Consider the following 26,451-nt stretch of genomic DNA (forward strand, 5'->3'; position numbering starts at 1 on the left):
TGAAGAGTCACTGGATCCTACTTCAAAATATTTTTAAAGGGGCTGGAAAGATAGAACAACGGATAAGGCACACACCTTGAGTGTGGCCAACCCAGATTCAGCACCCACTATAGTCTCCTGAGCACTACTAGAATCCTGAACATCTGAGTACCTAGCCAGGAGTAAGGACTGAGAATTGGAAGACATGGCCCCAAAACAAACCAAAAATCATCCAAAATATGTTTAAAGCAAACAAAAAGTTGAGAGCAATGGACTCTTCTACTTCTCCACCTCATTGAATTGCATTCCCCACCAAAGAAAACTTTCAAAGTGCTCAAGATAAAATACCTGACATACCAACCAAGGAAGGGCACTAGGAATTCCACCAGCAACAATTCCATACCTACTCCTCATCGGAATTCATTTGCATTTTTAGATCTCCCAAACAAATAATAACTCTAGTATTTTCCTCCCAGATGCCTGATGATTGTTTTAACCAGTCTTTGGGAGGCATCAACTCCACCTTGGAGACCAGTCTACTTGCTAAAACAAAGAGAACAGCTGTTTCTTGAATTACTTCCCAGACAAAAGCCATTTCTGCCCTTGTTCTATTACAAGTTGAATTACCCAGGGGCCCAGAGTGACCCACCACTGTTTGAAATCCCTCTCAAAACAACAAATGCCAGCCCTCAAGCACCTTATTCAAGGGCATTAACTCACCTGATTGTCTGAAGTGTCCCTATCTAGTAGAAATAAAATTGTGAAATCACAGCATTCCCTGAAGGGAATGTAGGGTTGAATGTTATTCTTTGGTATTTGAATCTCCGAGTTCAAACCCAGAGGATGCACAATTTAGAAGCGATATAATTGAGTTTAGTTTACCAGCCTGCCTGGGCTTGCTGTCTGTCACTCATCAAATCCAATGTCCTCATCTAAATGTCACTGAGAAGATAACATATAAACTGTTAATTGACACAGGCAAATGCTCCAAGATTGTGTTCCTGTCTTTGTTGGGGGATGATTAATGACTTAATATTCATCAGGACCATTTTTCCCTTGTAATTTTCAACAGGGTTATAATCTAAACTCCTCTTTTCCATTTAGTTTTGGTATAAGTCAACCTGCTTCTGTTTTTGTAGCAAGATTAGTGTAATCACAAAATTATACTCAGCTCTTTCAGAATATATATATATATATATGTATGTATATATATATTTCTCTCCAGGGCCCCTTGGAGGGGAGCGGGTTGAGTTTTCCTCCCCCCCCCATCCCCCCGACCAGGGCTCCGGCAGCCGAAGACCTCCAGAACCAACCACCACCATGCTGAGACCACTCTCCGCACACATGAAGGCACCGGCAGAGGAACAAAGGCATGCGGGTCCCGGGACTGAGATCTCCAAGCCTACTCGGATCAGACCTGAGCATCCTCCACCCAGATCCTCCAAATTCCAGTAGGCGGGGGTCACACCAACCAACTGGCCCCCTGGTGCCGTGTAATCCCATCAATGGCCAAGACTCAGAGACTATAAAACCCAGCTCCTGGAAGCGCGCGGCCGCATTTGTGGCCGTGCGACATCTTATTATCTCATTCCTACTTTGGACAAACTGGCAGGCTACCGAATGTAATCTGCCCACACGGCAGAGTCTGGCAAACTCCCCGTGGTGTACCCAATATGCCAAATACCAGTAACAATGATGGGTCTCATTCTCCTAACTCTGAAAGAGCCTTTAATATGGCACTTTTTAAAAAAATCTCAGGGCTAGGATGAAGGAGACATTACTGGGGCCTGCTTGAGGCAATCGACGAATAATAGGATGATCGTAAGCGTGATATATATATATATTTTTTTTAAGACTAATTTTCCCTTGGAATCATTTTTAATACCAACAAACTCCTTTTGTATTAGCATTTTTAAGGGTTTAGGTATATAGCTGCAACTCACTTATATTTCTCCAGATTATCTTCAATCCTTTCTTTCATACAGGAGCCATGCCTGGACATAGAGGTGGAACTCAGAGCCTTGCTGATAGTGTGCATGTGCTTGAGCTGCATGTCTGTCCTTCCTGACCTGCCTTTATTAATATTAAGCGCCTCATAGATATTCAGATATCATGTTAGGTGCACATACACTATCCTTTTCCTCTCGATTAAATTTTAAATAAACATCAGCCAAAGAAGTTAACTTAGGCACTCCTTAGTTCCTCATGCTTACCAGAGGAAAATATCTTATCTCCCAAGATTGACTTGTGGGTTACTACATAAAATCACCCCACAAATTGAAGGTACCTGAACTTGGTGTGAATATGTTGATGAAACTTAATAAAATTCATTTACTTCATATTGTTTTGACTTTAGTCAGCACTCTATTAATATATAAGATATATATTTTTTGTTATCTGTTATTAAAGGTAGAAAGAAATGCATGTTAATGTGATTTATTTTACCACAGGAAAATTATTTCTATTTTCTTATTTGAACCTGTTATAAACTTTATAAGGCTGAAAGCTATTGTTATTTATCCTTTACAAAGAAAAAAATAATTTCAAAAAGGTAAATGACTTATTCAGGATTTCAGTTAGATTTAAGTCTTCAGATTCCAAATGCAATATTATTTCTATGGGAGCAGAGAGCTTAGACACACTTCAGCAGAAAACTGAACTTTAGGGTTTTTTATTGTTGTTTATTTTTGTGAGTTTAATAGGTTTTTAAATACCTCATAGCTTCCTTTCATTTGCATTTTGCTATTTGCAAAGAAGACTGCGTAATTTGCCACATGTGAGCCTACCAAATTTTCAATTATGTAAACTGTCTTTTCACACTCTTTGAATATACAGGAAGTAGAATCTTTCACCACATCCTCTTTAGCTCATATATTTGGCCTTAGAGTAAACAAAGGTGCTTTCACATTCCCTCTCATGCTCAGTTACCTGACAATAATTCCTGAATAAAATAAACTTGTTCGAAAAGCTCTTCTTCTGTAAACCTGGAATTATAGCAGAAGTTCTAGGATTAGTAACCTTTCTTCCATCCTGATTCCTACAGATCTGTACCCCTGTGGCTTTGGCTGTTTAAGAAATAAAACTCTGTCTTCTGTGGAAAAACTAACCAAAGTCCACAAGTTAGTCCCATATTTTTTGCCAGGGCACTGCTCTAGATACCCAAACGGGTTTCCCACAAGGGAATTTCCTGCAACTATAACTGACCTTTTCCACCCCAGACACTAGACACTAAGAGCAGTTTGTCTGGAGTCCATCTGGTCTCTGAGATTAGGGAGGGAGGAGGAGCAGCTCCCCAAGGCATTCATTCCATAGTCTGTCTCCCAGAGGGACTTTGCTTTGTTTGCTCCCAATCTCTAAATCCTGCCAACTTCAACCTTAAAAGCAGCTTCCTTAAGGGAGAGAAGAGAAGAAAATCATCTTACTTTTAAACTCCTGAACTAATTAAACATTTGAGAGAACAAAAACTGTTGACAGTCTAAAACATGTTCAATACAGTAAGCCAAAATTAATGCTCAAAGCTAAGTTTTGGCTGTCTAAAGATTTAGTCTTTCCATTTCAGGAAGGCCAACATGAACAGTAGTTTTTGTAGTTCATTCAGGTCAGGAGGAAAAACAAAGACTTGTTTTAGAAATAGAAACCAGTGATTGAATAAATAACAAGTTTATTTTTGAATAAAGTATTATTGAATATTATTGAATATTTTTGAATTAAGTATTATTGAATAATAAATAAATAATAAATAACAAGACATAGGACATAGCAGAGGATGAACAGCAGCATGAATGGAACCGGACACAGAGGAGAGGCATCTCTTAATCATGTCCCACTAATCGAGTCAAGAAACATTTGAGTTAAAAAAAAAACATAGAAACTAGCATTGAAGACCAACATATTTTTGTCTACCATAGATTTCCAGAACATAGAAAGAGTAGTAAAATATGTCATGGGGGAGGCGGGGGGCGCTCCCAAACAGTGTTCAGGAAGTCCCAAATTCCCACCTGCAGCATAATCCTGCAGTGCTAGAACCTGGGGTTACCCAGTCATTCAGGGGATATTCAAGGTGAGGTTGCCAGGTTCAAACCCAAGCGGAGCTGCACTAGGTGCTTGGGAGACCATATATCTCAGAACAAATACTGTACTATCTTCCTACCCCAGTAAAATGTGTCTTAATTGATACTTTGGTGCATTGCCAACACATTCACCATTTGCCTGATCTGCACTATCTCATCTGACTATTATAAGATGTGTCATAATTTCTCCCCACTTTATTTTTGAGGTGCCAGGATCAAACTCAGGGCTCCAAACCTGTAAGCGATGCCTATACATATCCTACCCTCCAATTTCAATAAGTTAAGGTGCCGAGGTCACAAGTTAAGCAAATACATAACTAGAAATATTTCGATTGCCTTTATATTGGCATTTCTTTTCCTCTTCTACCTACCTAAAGAGGATACACATACACATGTACACACATACTTATGTATGCAAATACATGTATAGATATGAATATGTGTCCTTAAATCTATGAAATCTCCATCATAATAGTAACTACATTGTATGTAGATAGTTTTCTCACCACCTTGATGCATTTTTGTTTTTGCTACTCTCATTAGGAGCAATGTTTTGTTTAGCCACGACTGTTAAAATCATTTTTGCGTTCTTACTTCACCCCACAAAAAGCACTTATTAAGTTAACTAAACCAACAAATTGATGCTAAATCTCAAAGCACCATCATAATTGATGAACGTTAGTTGGAGGTTTTAAGTAGTTGCTGTACACTTAGCACACATATTTATCATTGCTGATTAAATTATGCATGGGTACAAAATTTTATTAATCATTTTTTTTTCTTTAGCTGTCATCACTCTGCTTTTAAAGTTTTCCCTGCTTTCATTTAAATGCAATCACTTTTAGCTGGGTTTCACTGCATTTTCCATTTCTTTAGGAAACCTTAAAGAAAATATAAACTCTTTCTCAAAGTTTTTCCACTTTGGAAATTCTAGCAATTTGGTTCTATCCTCTAAGATTCAAACTTTGTTCCTTCCTGTTTAGGTTGGATGAATTTTCACAGGAACTGAATGTATTCCATTGAGATCTTTCCCTCACATTCTCCACCATGTGTGGTCAATTAAATCCCAGCAGTATGGAAGAGTTTTCATCTAAACTGCTGCACTTCCTGGGAAACACTGGGGTTTGCGTTCTAAGTTTCTAAATATTGTTAAATTTCAACTGGGGACAATTTCCTTTCAATTGCTTCAGCACAGAACATCAAGAGATCTCACCTTTTAAGATATGACTCTTTTCGCTCAGTTCTTTCCTCTCCTCATAGGTTTGTCTTTACTTTTGGTCAATGATCTCATGCAAATATGCACCTGGATTTGACAGTGGATGCATCACTCGGAAATGCATATATTAAATTACCGCTAGCAAAATAAAACTGAAACACAAAACAGATGCCCAAAACACAAGTATGGGGGCTAGGGGGAATGATGGGAGTCAAAGAGTGAAAAGGTATTTTGTGCTTATTTTAGTGGAGATTTGAGGTAGAGGTGGTGGTGGTGGTGGTGGCAGTAGTGTAAAATGATCAGAATCTGTTTTTAAAATATGATAAAGTAATGCAATATATTGCACTTTAGGGGAAAGCGTTCCCTCAATCGGTTCCTTGAAAAGTGTGTTTTCTTTGGGTTTTTGACACCCATTCAAATGTATGAAGTAACTATTGCACTGGACCTCAAAATTTTATTTTTATCATTATCTCGCCCGCACGGCAGAGCCTGGCAAGCTCCCCGCGTCATATTCCATATGCCAAACACAGTAACAACAAAGTCTCCAATGGAGACGTTACTGGGCCCGCTCGAGCAAATCGATGATCAACAGGAGGGCCTCGAGCAAATTTGTATTAGAAAAATACTTTTAATATTTTATTAAAAATGAATTACCCTATGACTATGAAATCATTTTCCCTGGAAAAATTAGCAGTTAACGATTTCCAACAACTTTGTATATAAATCAGGTTTCAGGGAATATGCTTTCTACTTAAAAAACAGTGATAATCATGCTGCTGGCCCCCGCACCAGGCTGTTTCACTCGGGGCATCCCAGAGAGGGGCAAGTGAGACCCTTTACCACGCATCCCCTGCAGCCAAAAACCTCCAGAACTCAACTGCCACCCTGCTCATGGCTGCTCTCCACACGCTCAGGTCAAGCCTCACCCACGAACGAACCTTTTCCTGGACTTCATGGCTGCGACACTTCATAGGACACATTCTACCCATAATCACTTAATCACTTAACTTCCCGTTAGTCGTCGATTTGCTCGAGCGGGCGCCAGTAACGTCTCCATTTGTCCCTGTCGCGTGCTAGTGTAGCCCAATGGCATCTCTTCGCTCCGGGAACATGGAGGGCCTCAAACCGATCGTTCATGATCTTGACAAAGAAGTCTGACCATCTGGTAGGTGGGCGGCCATGCGGTCTCTTGACATCCCCTGGAATCCAATCAGTAACAGCTCTAGTCCAACGGTACTCTTTAAATCTCATTACGTGACCAGCCCATCTGATTTTCGACACCTTGGCATATGAGACAGCGTCCCTGATCCTTGATCCTCGACGGATGTCAGAACTCCGGATTCGTTCTCTCATTTGAGTGAAACGTGTTATTCCAAGCATAGCTCTTTCTATTCTTCTTTGGGAGACCTGAATGGCGTTCTCATCTTGTTTGCGTAGGGCCCAGGTCTCTGAGGCATATGTTAATGCAGGAAGAACAGTGGAATCAAAGAGATGTGCCCGGAGCCAGAGGTTCTTCGTCCTCTTAGCTATTTCTTCGACATTCTTGAAGGCGTTCCAAGCCGCTCTCTTCCTCCTGCGCAGCTCGGGTGCCAGGTCATTTGTCATGTTGACCTCTCGACCTAGGTAGACATAGCTGTTGCATTCGGAGATGGTCGTTCCATTGAGAGCGAATGGGGCGTCAGGAACAAGGCTGTTTCTCATAAACATTGTCTTCGTAAGATTCAGCTGTAGTCCTACCTTTCCACACTCATGGTCAAAGTCGGCCAGCATTTGTGCCGCTTGGCTGATGTTTGGTGTTATTAAAACAATGTCATCAGCAAAGCGGAGGTGGTGTAGTTGCCGACCATCTATCTTCACTCCCATTCCTTCCCATTCCAGTCGTCGCATGATGTTCTCGAGGGTGGCACTGAAGAGTTTCGGTGAAATGATATCACCCTGCCGCACCCCTCTCTTGACATCAACGATCACTTCTTTGTAGAATGGTGAGATCCTGGTAGTGAATCCGCAATACAGCTCACGGAGGATCCTGATATATTGGGCTTGAATGCCCTGATTGGCTAGGGCTTCAATGACCGCTTCCGTCTCAACAGAATCAAAGGCCTTCTTTAAATCAATGAACGTTAAGCAGAGCGGCATCTTGAACTCCCGAGAAACCTCAATGAGCTTGGTTATTGTGTGGATATGGTCGATGGTGCTGAATCCTTTGCGGAACCCTGCTTGCTCGCATGGTTGTCCTTCATCTAGTGTTCTGCCAATCCTATTCAGGATGACTCGAGTGAACAGCTTGTAGATGACAGACAATAGGCAGATCGGGCGATAGTTGCCAATGTCATGGATGTCTCCCTTCTTGAACAGTAGTACGGTCCTGCTGGTTTTCCATTGGGACGGAACCTTGCATTCAGACAGGTAGCGAGTGAAGAGCCGAGCCAGTGTATTGATGAGTACTGACGGCAGGTTCTTCAGGTGTTCAGGTCTGACCTTGTCTGGGCCGGGTGCTGTTTGCTTCTTTACCAACGAAATGGCGTGTCGGATTTCGGAAGGGAGAACGTTAGGAACGACATACCCATCCTGTGGAATTTGGTATGTCGGCAAGTGGACATGGCTATTAAGAGATTTGAGTAGAAGTCATGGATAATCTTCTCCATTGCCGTTCTGGAGGATGTGATGGATCCATCAGGACGTCGGAGGGCAGTCATCTTGGTCTTGTAGTTGGCGAAGGACAGGCGGGCGTTACGAATACTTTTCCCGGCTTCTGCCGCATCTATCAGTACTTCTGCTCTTCTCTCTTTGAGGTCTTCCTTGATCGCATCTCTGCACTGCTTTGCAAGCTCGGACGTTAGCTTGCGGTTGCCTGAGGCATGCGCCAAACCACGCTGGCGAATTAGCTCAAGAGTTTTCGAAGATAGGCGACTACCCATACTCCAACAGTATCACACCACATTTGATGGAGTTCAAACTAATATTTTCTTTACAGACTTATAGAAGGGCTTAATGGCCCCTGGGTGAAATACAACAATCTTCACCCTCTTTCCTCTAAAGATACTTTTTTGTAGCATTTTCAGTGGTGATTCATGCACTGTAGCACTGTCCTCCTGTTGTTCATCGATTTGCTCGAGTGGGCCCAGTAAGGTCTCCACTCTGAGACTTGTTATTTCTGTGTTTGGCATATCGAATATGTCACAGGTAACTTGCCAGTCTTTGCCGTGCAGGCAAGATACTCTCGGTAGCTTGCTGGGCTCTCTGAGAAGGGCAGAGGAATCGAACCGGGGTCGGCTGGGCTGGCTGCATGCAAGGCAAACGCCCTACCACTGTGCTATTGCTCCGGCAGTTTTTCATAACAATACAAAATACATTGTATGAGTTGTGCTGTGTGGGATTGGGGCTAGGTATGAAAACATCCAAAATATGGTGGTGGGAAGGTGTAATGGTGATGGGATTGGTGTTTGAATGTTGGCCCTCCCGTTGATCGTCGATTTGCTCGTGCGGGCCCAGTAACGTCTCCATTGGAGACTTTGTTGTTAATGTGTCTGGCTGTAATCAAATATTGTGAACTGCTCCATAAAAATAAAAAAAAAATTAAATAAAGAAGCTGTCAGTACCTGTGGTAGATTAGCAGGCAGGGTAATTACCTTGGACATGGCCAACCTAGCTTCTGTTTCCAGCACTTCATATGGTCTCTTGAGCACCACTAGGAGTGATCTCTGAGTCCAGAGACAAATGAAGCCCTGAACAAAACACTGTTGGGTGTGGCCCCAAAGCCAAAACCGTAAATAAAAGTTTAAAAGAAGCTGTGTTCTAAACTTGGAACCAATTTTTACATTTCATATATTTATATTTCAATAACTTTGTAACTTTTTGTTTTGACAGCTTTTCTTTCTGCTAAGGAATATTGGGGCTGGAGCAATAGCACAGTGGGTAGGGTGTTTGCCTTGCACGCAGCCAACATGTCCGACCCGAGTTTGATTCCTCGGCCCCTCTCGGAGAGCCTGGCAAGCTACCGAGAGTATCTCGCCTGCACAGTAAAGCCTGGCAAGCTTCCCGTGAAGTATTTGATATGCCAAACGCAGGAACAACAAAGTCTCTCACAATGGAGATATTACTGGGCCCGCTCGAGAAAATTGATGAACAACGGGAGCACAGTGAGAGTGACAAAGAATATTGTTTTGTACGAGTGAGCCTCCATGAGAGTAAGAGCTGCCACACAATCCCCACTTTTGATAACAAGCTATCTCATATGTCTGCACTTTCAAAAAATAAAAAACTATTTTTCTACTAAACTCACTTAATCACAGTTAACCTTTACTCAAAAGTCTTTCGAGTAAAGACACTATGTTATATCTCTGTTTAAAATAGCAAGACATTCCTCCAAAAGGCCAAAATAGATAATTATTACCTTGTTACATAATTACAAATTTTTCAGGTCAGTTGTAACTGCATGCTTCCCCCTAACTTTGGGTTAAAAACCATCCATTCAAGAGGTGAAACTTGGACTGATTTTCCCAAGCAGTGACAGAGTCCATTGAGGCATTACACAAAGACAAAACACAAAGAAAATGCCTTCAATGCAGCTAATCTGAAAAAGGTTCTTCTAGAATAAACCTTTGCCCAAAAAAAAGCCTCAAAGAATCAGACTCTCCAAGTCCTCTTTGAGACTATAGTCAGCAACACTGACCTCCATCTGTTCATCAGATTGGCCCAGTTCTCCACTGTCCACGCAGTCACAAAATTTTTTCTCTTCCAAGGGTATGACTGTCCCCTCTTCTCAACCCCTCTCCTTTCCCTCAGATAGAAAAGGGACCACTATAGTCTAACCTCCAGGCAGCTAGGGGAAGCCCCTGCAGCTCTCCCTCTCGCCACCAGCATTTGGTGGACTCGGGCCACTCCCCCACCCTAGGTGGCCCAGGCCATAGGGTGGATGAAGGAGGAAATGAAGGCCAAGCCGGCTGATGATCAGTTGCCATTTATTCCATTCCCCCCCCCCCCCCCCGCTCCTGCCCCAGTCTCACCGAGCCCCTCATTCTAGTCTCACACCGCCCCTCATTCCCGTCTCCTCCTGTCTCTCCCACTCATCTCTCCGCACTCCCTCTTGCAGCCGCCTCTCTCATCTCTCCACGCACCTTCTCCTGCATTCTTCCTCTGCATTCTCTCCCTCTGTCACCCCTTGCTAGTTTCTCTGCACTCCATTTTGCCGCCAAGGTCTCTCTCTACTTTCTCTCCAACTCCCCCTATTGTGGTTAGTCACCACACCCCGGCCTGCAGCAAAATCAACATAAGAAAGCCCTTCCTTTGCTCAAGGGCAAAATGCCACTTAAGGTGTTTTTCTCCTTTCCTTAGTCCAATAACTTAATCAACATCTTAATTCTACTTCTTAATATTTTGTATGGACCCAGTAAAGATACATTGAGTTTGTAGGGTGACTCTCCTGAGGACATCTTGCCACAGACTAAGACTACAGTGCTCAGGCCAGATTAATCATTCCTAACCCCAGCAGGGTCCAAATCTAATTATTGCTTTTTGGATGATGACAGCATTTGTCCATGAACAAGCTCTTAACTTATAGGTAAGCATTATGGCACTTAGCCCAGGCCTATTTCGATGCCAGGGTAGCACATAGCTCACAGCTTGCCCTGGGTTCATCCAGTCCCTCATGGGAACCCTGCTTTTGGGGTGCTAAGAAGTAAAGGCAACTGAGGCTTAGGTCGAGAAAACAGATGTCCAGGAGGAAAATATCATTCAGAGTCAATTAACTCCCAAGTTACAGAAGCATAGCATTAACTGTCTTCTTGTGTCCATACAAAAAGAACATTGCTCTGAATTAATTATGCAAAGGACTTAAGGAGAAGAGAAAAACAATATTTACAAGTCAACAGAGCACAAAGACAAAGTTACAAGTAAACACAGAGGAATGGGAGCACTGTGATGGGAGTAACCTAATAAACCTAGGTTCCCTGTGGCAAGGCGGAAAGAAGAAATCAATGTTATCCTAGACATGCTGACAATGATAATAGGAAATGATCACTCTGGGTAAGAATTAAGTGTGAATCGTCTTTATGATCTCTTATGAAATGAAGTGTTCATTTCATTGAGTTTTTTCAGTATTTCCCACCACTGTCTTCAGGCTCAGATGGTTTCCTCTGATAAGTCTGCTGTAAATCTAAGAGGTGCTCCTTAGTATGTGATTTCCTTCTTTGACCTTGCTGCTTGCAGTATTGTGTCTCATCTGTGGTATTCGCCATTCTGATTATGATATGTCTTAGAGTCTTTTTATTAGGTTCTCTTTTAGCTGGTACCCTTCGGTCTTCTTAGATCTGGATGCCTTCATCCTCCAACTCCTGTGAGGTGAAATATCAGAAATTTCTGAATAAATAAATAAATAAATAAATAAATATTACCCTGTCCAGAGGCCTTCCCACACTAACCAAACCCAAGTTAAATCCCAATTAATCTCTTTTATAATCTTTCCCCTTTGTTGCACTTGCCTTAATAGATATGCACAATATCTTACCGTATTTATGTATGCAATATTTTGTTTTGATTTTGGTTTTGGGCACCCCCCCAATTGTTCTCAGGCATTTTCTTGGCATTGCACTCAGTGATCAGTATTTGATCATTGATCATTCTTTGCTATCACTCCAGCTCGGAGAGCCCGGCAAGCTACCGAGAGTATTCGATATGCCAGACACAGTAACAACAAAGTCTCCAATGGAGACGTTACTGGGCCCGCTTGAGCAAATCGACGATCAACGGGAGGGGATCATTCTTTGCATTAGGGAACTATATGTGGTGCCAGGGTGTGAACCCGGGTCAGCCACATGTAAAGCAGGCGCCCAACCAACTGTACTACTGATCCAGCCCCTGCAATATTTTTATTGAGTGTTAATGTTTGTTGAATATGATACTATTACTTTTCTCAAATGAAAAAAAGGGTGTGTTAAATAACTATCATCACATGCTTTCAAGTTGAAAGCATGTCACTGTGCAAGGTATATTAAAATACAAGGAGAAACATGCATGCCTTAGCGTTAGTGGGACATCATTTGTGTAATTTTTATAGTAATCTGTGTACTTTATTCATCAGAAGTGCCACATTTGAAGGCAAGGACCTGCATTATTTATCCTGCAGAATTAGTCATTAGCATATTGTGGAGCCCATGGTACATGTTTATTGAGTAGGTAAACAGCTGGATGGCCAGATGGCCAAATGGCCATGAAGGTATCTCGTGGCGAAGTAACACATTCTGTGAGGTCTTAGTCTCATTCATATTTTTTCATCCTTAAAAAAAAGTGATCTTAATTTATTATGGTGAAAGATAGAAAATCCAAAGCTTTTAAAGAATTTCTCTGCAAACTCACCTCAAGAAGCAATGCCCTCTTTTAGATCTGTGGTGGAGGGAAAGTGTTCAATGAGGAGGAGGAGGTATTGCTGAAAGGTGGGAAAGTGTTATGTATGAAGTCCTATTAGTAACAATCCTGTAAACCATATTGCAAAAACCACATATGTAAAGTTCCTCTCATAGAAGCAATCTGGTGAGTGGAAAGCAAATGAGGTGGGGGAAGAGCATTCTTGGAGGGTAGTGGACTCTGGTGAAGGAATTAGTGTTGAAACATTATATACCTAAAATCCAATCATAAATAACTTTGTAATTTCATGGTGATTTCTTTTTTAAAAAGCAAAGGTAAAAAACAAAGAAATGTATTTTAATTTTTTAAAAAAAAGCAATGCCTTAAGTGTGTACACATTGTTTGGTATTTTTTTTCAGCTCTAACTTAAATCATTTTATAAATTCAAAGAATCTGATGATTGAAGGAGATCAATGAGGTGATATGGTTGTAGCACTGTCGTCCCATTGTTCATCGATTTGCTCGAGTGGGCACCAGTAACATCTCCATTGTGAGACTTGTTACTGTTTTTTGGCATATCAAATACGCCACGGGGAGCTTGCCAGGCTCTGCCCTGCAAGCGGAACACTCTCTGTAGCTTGCTAGAGGGAGGAATGGAACCCGGATTGACCGCATGCAAGGCAAATGCCCTACCGCCTGTGCTATCGCTCCATCTGAAATATATAGTATGACAACTAAAATAATTTATTCCAAATGCATTATGGATTACATTGTCTTCACACAATTATTTTTTAAAATGAGGGAGTGTGCATTTTTTGTTTCTGTTTTTGAGTCATATCCTGCAATGTTCAGGGGTCACCATCAGCTCAGTGCTTGAGGCTTCCTCCCAGCTGTGGTCAGAGGGCTGAACACAGGCTCCAAGTGCAAGAGATGTACTCAGTCCTCTGAGCCATATTCTCAGCACCACAAAATACGTTTTTTCTGAGACGTTGCATGTTTGTTGTGAATGTGGACAAAACCTAAATATTCAACCAGACAACTAAATCAGAAGATGGATCTAAGGAGATCTCCAAATGATTCACAATGAATTAACATTTAAGATGTGGTCGTTTCACTTTTGCAAATATGTTGATATGGTAGAACGCCAGTTAATTTCTTTAAACATATACCACCTCATCTTTGCACAGGATCGATTAAAATAGACCTTTTAGGGTCCCTTCGAGCTATTAGACTTGACTGGATGGTAGAAAACTCAGTCTTTTACAGAGCTGAGTTGTACTATTTATTCTGCATTGTCTGCTTTGTCTTTGAAATTTAGAACAGGAAGAAAAGACTACATTCCACCATTATTTAACTCCATGGTGTCTTGTGGAGTCATTTTCATAAATTAGAAATGTTTTCTTAACTACATGGAGACATTTTACCTCTGAAATGAAAATCTGATGTTCTTGTATGCCACCAAAAAAACTGTCCAGGGGAGCCCCCCTTAAAACATAAGTACCTCTTTACTTCGAACCTTGTTGCTTTTACAAAGGAAAAATGCTCTAGTTTTCACACAAATAGTTTTTCAGTTTCAAACCATCAAGGTGTAAAAATATATATTAATAGTATATTAAGTTTTAATAACAGCAAAAGGTGTGTACATTGGGATTTGGAATTCTTCAGAATAATGTACTAATTGTATGTAACATTACGTCCCTTTCCTCTTATTTTAGTCCATAAACCACATCACTGCTGATCTAGGACAGTAACAGAGGTAATGTCTTACTAAGATAACGAGGACAGCATCAACGAAACTTGCCAGGAAAAGATTCCAGGTTACTGGACCAGTTCAACAGAATGCTAATTCAGGAACAGAATTATTTAAAACATCTTCCGTATTCTTAGCTGAAAGGAACAATGACAGTACAGCAATTCAAGTGTTTCTGCTCCATTGCTTTCTTGCTAGGTGTGAGATAATGCTTTACCCTGTTAAATCAAAGTAAATAATGTTACAGAGTCATTTCCAGATTTATAGCTCAACCCAGAAGGTTGGTGCTTACTGGGAAGTCTCCGGAATTGGATCAAATTTTCAATTCAAATGAACAGAGCAACTATGTGTCCTAAGCCTCATAAATCTCCAAATTTAACTGAAGTCTGTTCTCTTCTTCCAGATGGCTAGTGGTGGAAGGGGGGTTTGGGGGAGGCAGCCGAATTAGCAAGCAAACCCAAAGAGACACCATTCCTTTATATTATGTGATAGCTTCTTCCACCCAACTTTAACTAAGGCTAGTGTTACTAAACAAAATTAGGGAAACATTAAATTTTTGAGGATCGGAATCAACATTTTTAGCCAGAACTTATTTGGTATTACCTCCCTGCCATGAAAAGTCAATAGCATTTGCCACCTCAGGGATAGCTGGTGTCACTTCACCTTAGCAATTTTGCTCAGGTCTTTGGAGTTTTATAAGATGGTGAATAGATACTATCAACATCACCTCACACTCCAGAGAAAATGTGTGTGAAGGTTAAAGAAAATATGATGGGGAAAAGTGGGAGAGAGGGAGAGAGAGAGAGAGAGAGAGAGAGAGAGAGAGAGAGAGAAGAAGAGAAAATACAACAGCACTTTTTTCCTTTTCCATTTCCATATGTGTTTGACAGCAAAAACTAATTTATGAAGTTAACTCATGAGACATAAGTAAAAGACAGAAAAGAGATAAGTGGGAAAGATTTCAGTGCAAATTTATTGCTTGCTTCCTGAACTGGTTTAGATATTACTTGGAGAAACTCTACTATTTTTTTTTAATTTCTTTAGTGTTTTCACTTTACTCGTCTTTCCTCATTGTCAAATCTTTATAATCTAAGCAACCAGAGTTTCAAATTTTCCTATAGAAAAATAAAATTTACTTTTTTCTCAGATAATAAAAAAAGCTTCATTCTTTGCTTAGTTTTTTATCTTCGTGGGTTTTTCAATACTTCTCCATATTTTCTATCTCAGAAATTTTCATTGCTCTCATAAAACTACGTCTCATGAATATGACAGATGATTAAAAAATCATGTTTTAGAACTGAGCAGAGTGTGAAAGTGACAGAATCACATGTTTACAAAATCTTTTCTAAGCATATGGAACAAATGGAATGTCATTCCAGTTATCATGCAGGATGGAACAACTACTCTGATAAACTAGCTATCTCTATTTAAGATTGAATATATGTATATTCTATCATTAATGACTCTATTTGTAGAGAAACACTCAATAGAAATGTGCATACAAATTTACCCCACTATATGAAAGTAGAATGTTCCCATGAAATCTTTCATAAGCCAAAATGAAGAAGCAATTACCATTAACTTATATGAATAATTTTTGAGCATTCTGAGACCCAAAAATAGGCCACCAGATCAAATAACACAAAGACCTGAAATATAACCAATATATAGTAAAAGCAGAAATGGAAAAAAATATCCAGGCTGTTATAAAGTAATTCTCAGAGAAATAGCTTCGTGGGGCCATAGTGTTTGCTTTCTTGTCATGAAAGCAAAACTTCTCTTCAATTTCTTTCAACCAAGGAAAACAAGTACTAATATAGGTCTTTCATAAAAGAATAGTGGGATAACAGGAACTTTTTTAAAGCTGGGAGGCTGTTGGGCAGGAGATAGAGCCATAGGTAAAGCACTTGCCTTGCAGAAAACTGACCCAGGTTCAATCCTCAGGACCACAAACGATCACTGGTGCACAGGTGAGAGTGATCTCTGGGCAGGAGTAAACCCTGAGCACTGCTGGGTGTGGCCCCATAAAAAAAAATAAAAGCAAGGGGCTGGAGCAATAGCACAGCAGGTAGGGCGTTTGCCTTGCATATGCCTGACCTGGGTTCGATTCCCAGCATTTCATATGGTCCCACAAGCACTCCCAGGAGTAATTCCTGAGTGCAGAGCCAGGAGTAACCCCTGAGCATCACCGGGTGTGACTCAAAAAGAAAAAAAAAAAAACAAAAAACCAGTGTCTGTGCACAAAAGCAATATAGTTAACAGATAGGGAGGGGTTATCATGTTTGTTCCTTTACCTACTTTCAGCACACAGTTTTTAACCAGAGTGATCATTTCCAAATATCTTTGTCGTAATGGTCCCTTCTCTATCCCAACTGCCTTTTCCATAGGCATTTGAAGCAGGCTTCTAACAGTGAACCAATCCGCCTTGTCCTTGTGTCTACTGTCCTAGGCTATTAGTCTCATATTATGTTTATTTACAGCTTACAAATAAGTGTAATCATTCTATGTCTGTTCCTCTCCTTCTGATCATAATGCCCAAAAGAAAAAAAAAGAGAGAAAGAAGAAAAAGAAGAAGAAGAAGAAGAAGGAGAAGAAGGAGGAGAAGAAGGAGGAGGAGGAAGAGGAGGAGGAGGAGGAGGAGGAGGAGGAGGAGGAGAAGGAGGAGGAGAAGGAGGAGGAGGAGGAGAAGAAGAAGGAGAAGAAAGAAGAAGAAGAAGAAGAAGAAGAAGAAGAAGAAGAAGAAGAAGAAGAAGAAGAAGAAGAAGAAGAAGAAGAAGAAGAAGAAGAAGAAAAGTGCCTGCCATAGTGTCAGGCTAGGGTGGGGAGGTGGCGGAAGAGAAACTGAGGTCATTGGAGTGATAGGTGTTGAAACATTATATGATTGAAACCTGGTCATAAACAGCTTTGTAACTGAGTATATCACAGTGACTCAAGAGAAAATAAATATTTTAAATAGATAAGAAATATAGAAGAATACTCATTGCAGCATTAGTCTTAACAGCAAAAACTTGGTAATTGTTCCTATAATAAATATTAAAAATAAATTATTGTTTCACATACCATGAGTGAATCTCACAACAACCATCTTAAATGAAAGATGAAAGCAACCAAAAAAAACCCCAGATTGAGTAACCACTGTTGAGGGAAAAGTCACTGGAGAAGTTAGAAAAATTATCTAGGATTATAAAATGTCAGAGTAATGCTTATCTAGGGGAAAGAATAAATGACTTAATGACAGGATTTGAAGGAAGTTTCTGGGTTGGTGGTAAGGCAATATTCTGAAACAGGATGTTCTTTACCTGGGTGTGTTCTCTTTCTAAAAACACATAGTTATATTTTTTTGGAAGAGGGGTAAGCCAAACCTAACAGTGCTCCGAGCTCACTCCTGACTCACTCTGTAGTCAGGGATAACTCCTGGCAATGCCTGGGAGACCATGTGTGATATCAGAGATCAAATCCTTGCTGCCCACATGTAAGGCAAATGTCTAACCTGCTGTACCATCTCTCACTCTGAAAATACATGGAATTTAAGATCTGTGCACATGACTGGATATAACTGTACCCTTTTTAAAATTTTAGGCACTAGGGTCTACCAAACCATTATTGGCACAGTTTCATATATAAAACACTCTTGACCAGAATATACTTCCCTCCGTCATTGTCTCAGTGTCCTCCACCCTCCCTTAGCCCCACCATAAGTTTCCTACTGAAGACCAGTTCTCACTTTCTGTTGCCTTTATGTATTTTTATCTCCCTACTACATTTATTTATATCCAGCATGTGAGAGAGATCATTTTGGGTTTGTGTCTCTCCTTCTTCCTTCACTCTGCATGATACTCTACAAATTCATTCACATAGCAACAAATTGCATACCTTCATCTTTTCTTAAGCTGAGTAGTATTCCATACTGTATATGTGCCATAGTTTCTCTAGCCAGTCATTTGTTCTTGCATACTTGGGTTGTTTCCAGATTTTGGCTCCTGTAAATAGTGCTGCAATGAGCATAAGAGTGCAAATGTATTTTATGAATAGAATTTTGGGGTTCATGGGGTAGATGCCAAGAAATGGAACTGCTGAGGCATATGAGAGTTCTATTCCCAGCTTTTTGAGAAATGCCCCTTTTGCTTTCCAAAAGGGCTGGAGAACTTGACATCCCCCCATCCTATCTCGCCCGCATCCTCACCAATACTGATTGTTTTTGCTCTCTTCGGTAGTGCCAGTCTTTCTGGTGTGAAGCGATATCTCATTGTTATTTTGATTTGCATTTCCCTGATGATTAGTGATGCAGAAAATTTTTTCATGTGCTTTCTGTCCATTCTATTTCATCTTTGAGGAAGTTTCTGTTCATCTCTTTCCCCCTCTCTTTAATAGGGGTAGTTATTTTTCTTTGCAATTTCCTGCCAGTGCTTTATATATTTTAGATATCTATCTTTTATCAGGTAAGTGGTGGGCAAATATTTTCTCCTTGTGTGAGTGTGTACAGGTGGGGGGGTCTTTTAATTCTGAACACTACTTTTTCAGTGTAGAGCCTCTTAATTCGATGTAAACCCTGTTGTTTATCTTTGCTTCCTGGCCAATGGCATTGAATCCTTGAAGACACATTTAACTTCAGTGTCATGAAGTATTCTGCCTACGTTTTCCTCAATATAGTTTATGGATTCTGACATCAAGGTTTTTGGTTTTGATTTGACTTTTGTGCATGGTGTTAAGTATGTGGTGTTTGAGAACTGAATTCCTATGACCAAAAATTTTTCCAGCACCATTTGTTGAAAACATTTTTCTTAGTCTACTCTAAACTTTTTGCTTCTTTATCAAAGTTTAACTGTCCATATACCTGAAGATCTGTCTCTGGATTCTCAATTATATTTCATTAATATGAGAGTCTGTCTTTATCTTAGTACCACACTGTTTTGACAATTATAAATTTAGAATACAATTTGAAACTGGGAAAGGAAAAGCCTCCCATCTCTTCACCTATGATTGCTTTGACTTTGGGGGATGTTTATTACTCCATATAAACTTTAACATACTTTGGTCTTTGTCTTTAAATACTGTCATGGGTGTTTTTATGGGGATTGCAGTGAATCTGTATAGTGCTTTGGGCAAGACTTCCATTTTGATAATGCTAACCCCTTCAATCCATGGGGTGTGCTTCCATTCCCTCTCATCCTCTTTTATTTCTTTTAGTAGTGGTTTATAGTTTCTTTGTGTAAGTCTTTCACCTCACTTGTTAAATTGATTCCCAGGAACTTGATTTTCTGAGGCACAATTGTGAATAGGATTCCTTTATTTCTCTCTCTTTTCTATTTTATTATTTGTTTATAGAAAAGCCATGGATTTCTGCACATCGATTTTGTAGCCCATCACCTTACTTTACAAGTCTGTTATTTCTAAGAGACTTTTGTAGAGTCTTTAGGATTTTCTAGTATAGCTTAACTTTTATGAGACTGATGCACTGTCTATTGCACTAAGGAGGCAACTTATACCTTAATTTTTTAACACGTTATTAACTTGCTTTCTGTCTTCTGTACCATAAGAAAACTCTTTATATTAATTTCTTAGGGCTCTTCAAAATCTGGTACTTTAATACACTCTTTCTCTCCTGTACAATTCCTAAATTCTCCCTAATTTGTACAGCTTAGTATTTGACCTATCACCTGAAAACTCTAATTAACATTACATTTAGCTCATGGAATAACAATCACTTGATCACTTGACTTCCCGTTAATCATTGATTTGCTCGAGCGGGTGCCAGTAACATCTCCATTTGTTCCTGTCACTTGCTAGTGTAGCCCAGTGGCGTCTGTTCACTCTAGGAACATGAAGAGCCTCAAACTGATCGTTCATGATTTTGATGAAGAAGTCTGACCATCTGGTAGGTGGGTGGCCACGCGGTCTTTTGACACCCCGTGGAATCCAGTCGGTAACAGCTCTAGTCCAGCGGTCGTCTTTAAATCTCATTACGTGAACAGCCCATCTGATTTTTGACACCTTGGCAAACGAGACAGAGTCCCTGATTCTTGATCGTCGATGGATGTTGGAACTCCGGATTCTTTTTCTCATTTGAGTGAAATGTGATATTCCAAGCATAGCTCTTTCAATTCCTCTTTGGGAGACCCCAATAGCATTCTCATCCTGTTTGCATAGGGCCCAGGTCTCTGAGGCATATGTTAATGCAGGAAGAACAGTGGAATCAAAGAGATGTGCCCGGAGTCGGAGGTTCTTCGTCCTCTTAACTATTTCTTCGACGCTCTTGAAGGCATTCCAAGCCGCTCTCCTCCTCCTGTGCAGCTTGGGTGCCAGGTCATTTGTCATGTTGACTTCTCGACCTAGGTACACATAGCTGTTGCATTCGGAGATGGTCGTTCCGTTGAGAGCGAATCGGGCGTCAGGAACGAGGCTGTTTCTCATAAACATTGTCTTCGTAAGATTCAGCTGTAGTCCTACCTTTCCACACTCATGGTCGAAGTCAGCCAGCATTTGTGCCGCTTGGCTGATGTTTGGTGTTATTAAAACAATGTCATCAGCAAAGCGGAGGTGGTGTAGTTGCCGACCATCTATCTTCACTCCCATTCCTTCCCATTCCAGTCGTCGTATGATGTTCTCGGGGGAATGGAATAACAATATATAATCAAAAGACAATCTTGGAGTTATGGTACTAAAAAGTAAGGATTATATATAGTAATGAACTAATAATTTTACAATGAAGAAAGCAATCACCATAGCTAACCATATTTAATAAGTGATATATAGCAGTAATAACTGCTGTCTTGTGTCTGTCTTGCAATAATTTGCTGAAACTTCCTGAATTATGTTCCCCTTACAATTAAATTGAAAGGATAGTGGTTGATAGTAAAAGTGAGACTATTATGATGACTGCTAACTTTAACTCCAGATTCTTACATTTAAACACTATTTCTCTGCTTCCCTTTTATACAGCAGTATAGTGCTGCTGCTGCTCTATCCATATACCTATATTTATTTTCCCTGATGTCTTATTTGACTTTTTTCAATAAAACTTTAATACTGACTTAAATTCAGCTTAGTGTTGAATCTGACCTCGGTCTATTTTTCTGATAATGTTACTTTGTCCACAAGTAAGTTAAACAATTAGTCATCCCAGTAGAATTCAACATCCCATGTCAAAAAAATATTTTAAAATTTATTTTTATGAGAGTTGAATGCACTTTTCTATTATTCAAGTTTTAGTCTGAGATTGGATTGAGATGACACAGACCACTTTGATTTTTATTTTATTTAATTAATTTATTTATTTATTTATTTTGCTTTCGGGGTCACACCTGGCAATGCACAGGGTTACTCCTGGCTCTGCACTCAGGAGTTACTCCTAGCTGTGCGCAGGGGACCATATGGGATGCTGGGAAACGAACCTGGGTTGGCCGCATGCAAGGCAAACGCCCTACCCGCTGTGCTATCTCTCCAGTCCCCTACACTTTGATTTTTAGATAAAGACAAGAAGGTGACAACCGGTCTGTTAGCAAACAGCACATTTTTCAAAAATAAATATCATTGAGGACTTATTGTGAAATAAAAACCCACAAGATATTTTAATCCCAGAACAAAGTTTTTCCTACTACTATTATTCATCTTAAACTCTAGGATATATACCAACCAATGCTAATAGTATTCTAAGGAAAATATTTAAAAAGAAGTTTGCTATAATAGATATATTTGTACAAAATACACTTGGATATCCAAACCCAAATGGAATTAGACTTTACCATTGCCATTATTAAACTGACACTCTGACAAGATAGTAACACAGATAATCAAAATGTGAAAACTGAAAACTGGAGAGGAAGAATATAGTAAGGAAGTTGCCTTGCACATGGCCAAACCCATTTTGATCCCTAACATCATATAGGTTCTCCTGAGCAGTGGTAGGTGATCCCTCAGCACAGAGCAAGAAAAAAACCTTGAACACCATTGGGTGTGGCTTCCCCTTACCTCACCCCCAAAAGACGTTAAACTGTATTCATGGTAAGAATTTATATATATGATATAAAATATTTATGTATATATATATGTATGTATATATGTATGTATGTATGTATGTACGTATGTATACCAACCCCTTTTCTCCTTTCCTTTCCCTTTGTTGCTTCCATAACCATGGATTGCAAACTTGGTTTCAGTGTTTACTCATGTTGTTTGTAGCACTCCCCCTGGGTGACAGACTTGGTTCTGAGGCTCCCACACTAGTTGCATGCTCAAAAACAGTAGGTCATGGGGCACCAGAGATCAGACACATTGATGAGTCTCTGGGGAGTCCAAAGGTCCTGGACAAGCCTCAGAATGTGTATTGGAGCGGGGAGGGCCTGGTTGCCAGTGACTCTGCATCCCCACGAGCATTTAAGCACCAATTCAGTTCTCCCTGAACTCCAGGAATAGTTCCTTTTCCCAATATCTTTAGATTCCTTTCAGTTATTAGCTATTATTTTACATTGTAAAGCAAGAATCACTTTATGCAGTTCTGATTTCCACTGGCAGAAGTATTTTTTTTTAATTTTATTGAATCACCGTGAGATAGTTACAAGCTTTAATGTTTGGGTTAAAATCACACAATGATCAAACACCCATCCCTCCACCAGTGCACATTCCCCACCATCTATATCCCCGGTATACCCTCTCTTTCCCACCCTCCCCCTGCCTCCATGGCAGACAATATTCCCCATACTCTCTCTCTACTTTTGGGCATTATGGTTTGCAATACAGACACTGAGAGGTTATAACGTTTGGTCCCTTATCTACTCTCTGCACACATCTCCCAAGCCGACCGGTTCCTCAAGCCATCATTTTCTTAGAGATCCCTTGGCAGAAGTATTTTGATTCTTGTTGCCGCATGTGTGACCAGCACTTAGTATCATTCTGTAAGTCCTTCCCCTTTGAGGTTAATTCTGGTTTCTTAATTTTATTTTCCCATTTTCTAGATTTCCCTGCCTCCTGCAAATCCCTCCTTGTATTGCTGGTATCGTGTGAACCATTTCATGGTGCTTAAAGGGAAAAGACAAGTTGGCACCTTCTGTAAAGCAGCACCAGAAGATGATGAGTTATGCAAGGGATTCATTAAGGGGGACATCAATGAAGGAAGGACAAAGAGGAAGGAGCAGACGTAGCCAAGGAGATGTCCCACTGCACGCTGTAGTTGTGGAACTTTTGAAAGAAAAAAGAAGGCATAGAAGATGCCAAGAGTCTTACTCTGCCGGGTAGGTGCTGTGAACGGTTTCACCAGACAGATGGGACGTGGCTGAGCCAAATACTGTCAGTAGAAGTCCTAGGTGCCACTCCAGTGCAATCAAGAGCTGAGAGCAGCCACCAAACACGTGGCTGCTGCGATGGACTATCAGGGTGGGTGGCTGCAACTCCCTCAGTTGTGCTCCTCAGCATAGGCATTTTTTGAAGGCGATTGCAGTTTCCACAGCTGTCACGACTGCATGCCAATAAAAAGATACACAAAAAAGCGTCCCACGTAAGTGCATCTTTGTCATCTCAAGGCTATCCCAGTAATTTTATACAAATAAGCGTGTATTAAAGCCTCACCTTCCAACTTCAGATTATAATATCTAAGAATCACAGAGTTGTACGGTGATTGAATTATATTTGAAGATGCCCTCCCAGGCCCTCACTGACAAAAATTTATAGGCTATGGAGCTGTGTCTTCCTGACACTGGGGATGTTGGATTTGCTGCAACATGTAATTGTTCTCAGTTATTTCCACTGCGGTTATTTTTTATCATGCCACGCGCCAAGATTCAAGAAAGGGAATCTCAGGTTTTTCTTTCTCTTCTGTTTCCATGGACACGGGTTTATCATTTTGCATGAAAGTCAAAATCTGTCACTTTCATTAAATCTGTTCTTGGAGCTTCTTTGCTAACAGCTTAGTCTAATGCAATAAAATAATTAGTAACCAGCAAAGAAAACATTAAAAAATGAAGAGAAATTGAATCTCTCCTTAAAGATGAACACCTGGACAGTGACTATGGAGTCAGATCAAGACTCAAAAAAAGGAAGTATTCAAGGCAATTAAGAGTTGAATAAATGTGGTGTCACAGAGTGTTGGGTGAATCTCAGTGTGCAATGAGGTCAGATTTGCTTCTAAATTAGAAACAACAGAATAAATATTCCTTTTAAATATAACACATACTAGAGCCAGAGAGATAGTAGAAAGGTTAAGGCACTTGCCTTTCATGCTGCCAATCCAACTGGACCCCTGCATCACGTGTTTTTTCCAAACATGACAGGAGTGATCCCTAAGCACAGAACCAATAGTAAGTACTGAGCATCAAAAGGTGTGACCCAAAAGACAAAAAAAAAGTAAGTTAAATTAAAATAATCATAACGCCTCCAAATGGTTAACATAGCTGCCTCCTGTTCTCTCCTACACAAAATTGTGAGTTTATCAGCCAGTTTCAAGACTCTTGCTATCAAAATATTTATCATCTCCTTGAAATTAATAATTATATTCAATAATTATATTCAATCTAGCTGATTTTCTTTACACCTCAGGAACTTGGTCTATGGAGCTGTTAGATTGCTTTTAATTATATAATGCTATAGAATCGAGACAACTTTATTTTGAAATTATAGAACATACAGAAACAGACATTTTCTTTTCTTCGGGGGTCACATCCACAGCTGTTTAGCAACTTTAAAAAGAAATCCAGTGAAAGAAGGCTAGGAAGAGTCAGATCAGAGGATCAGAGGTCACGTGGGGTCTTGTAAGTCATTCTATGACTGTTTTGTTTAATCACTTGTTTGTTTCTAGGACTTATTTGAATTCTAACATATTCATTATTATTTTTAACTCTGGGAGCAGGGGGTTCAAAGGTTGCTCCCAATTCAGTACTCAGGGACCATTCATGGCAGTGTTAGGGGGTGGATGTGGTGCCATAGAATCAAACCCAAGGCAAAGCATGTGTTATAACCCTTTAAGAAGTCTTCCAGATCCTTTATGGCACTGTTTGGACTTTAGTATTCTTCTTTTTTTGTTTGGTTGGCTTAAGGGTCATATCTGGCCAGTGCTCAAGGGTACTCCTCACTGATGCTCAGGACATCATATGGTGCAAGAAATCTGACCCAAGGCTCTAGCATGCCATGTATGCTCACAAACCGTTGGACCCTTTCTTTCTCCAGAACTTGCTTGTTGTTTTTTTAATCATCATGGATGTTGTATTTAACAGAGTCTCATCCATATTCAATGAGTATAACTGCAAACAAAAATGTATTAGGGAAGCAATCAGTCAATCAGTCAATTATTTGCACTAGTGTTTATTTTTGTTTTTAAACATATCTTTCAAACAAATCTTTCTATTTGGCATAAATCCTGTCTAGAGTTATTTGAGATTTAAAAAAAAACTTGAAAGAGAACTGTCAAATGTTTAAATAGTATTCTCTATTATGCTATTTGTTAAAATACAAAAGCAATATGAAGTCCAAGCTTATTCCTTAATCAATATACTCCTTTTCCTACATTGATATGCCCTGGTACGTTATTTTAGAGTTGCTAAAAGCTATAAAAATAATATTAAAGACTTTTTTGGCTAAGCAGAAAAGCCAACAATAGCACAGCTATTTTGCAACTTTAAAAAGAAATTACTTTTTCTAATGATATAAGAAAATCAGATTGACAGGAGGCATTTATTTTTAATAGTCTATTTTCAACACTCTCATTTAAACTAATTTTTCTACCTAAACTTTGAAACGTGTGAACATTTCCAACATGTTCATTTTGTTCATTTGGTTCTTTTAGTCCCTATAAGTCATTTTGTTCACTTTCAGTAGCTAGAATTTTAGATATTCAAATTACTTACTTTGCAGTACTTTTTTTAAAAAAGGGGGCACATAATTAAATTTCAAAACTCACTGCTTTTTTTTCATGTATTATACAAAATTTTTTATTTCAGTATCTAAGTTATTCCTAAATTTATATTAAGAAGTATGAATTATTGCAAAATTAATTTACAGATTCATAAGATATTTTAAAACATTCTGGCAACTTATTGAAACAACACTATGGTTAATAGTCATTCTTTTTTTATTAAAAAATTTTTAATAGTGAGACATCATGAGGTTCA

This window comes from Sorex fumeus, unplaced genomic scaffold (genome assembly GCF_029834395.1).
Source record: "Sorex fumeus unplaced genomic scaffold, SorFum_2.1 ptg000003l, whole genome shotgun sequence".
In the NCBI taxonomy this organism is placed as follows: domain Eukaryota; kingdom Metazoa; phylum Chordata; class Mammalia; order Eulipotyphla; family Soricidae; genus Sorex; species Sorex fumeus.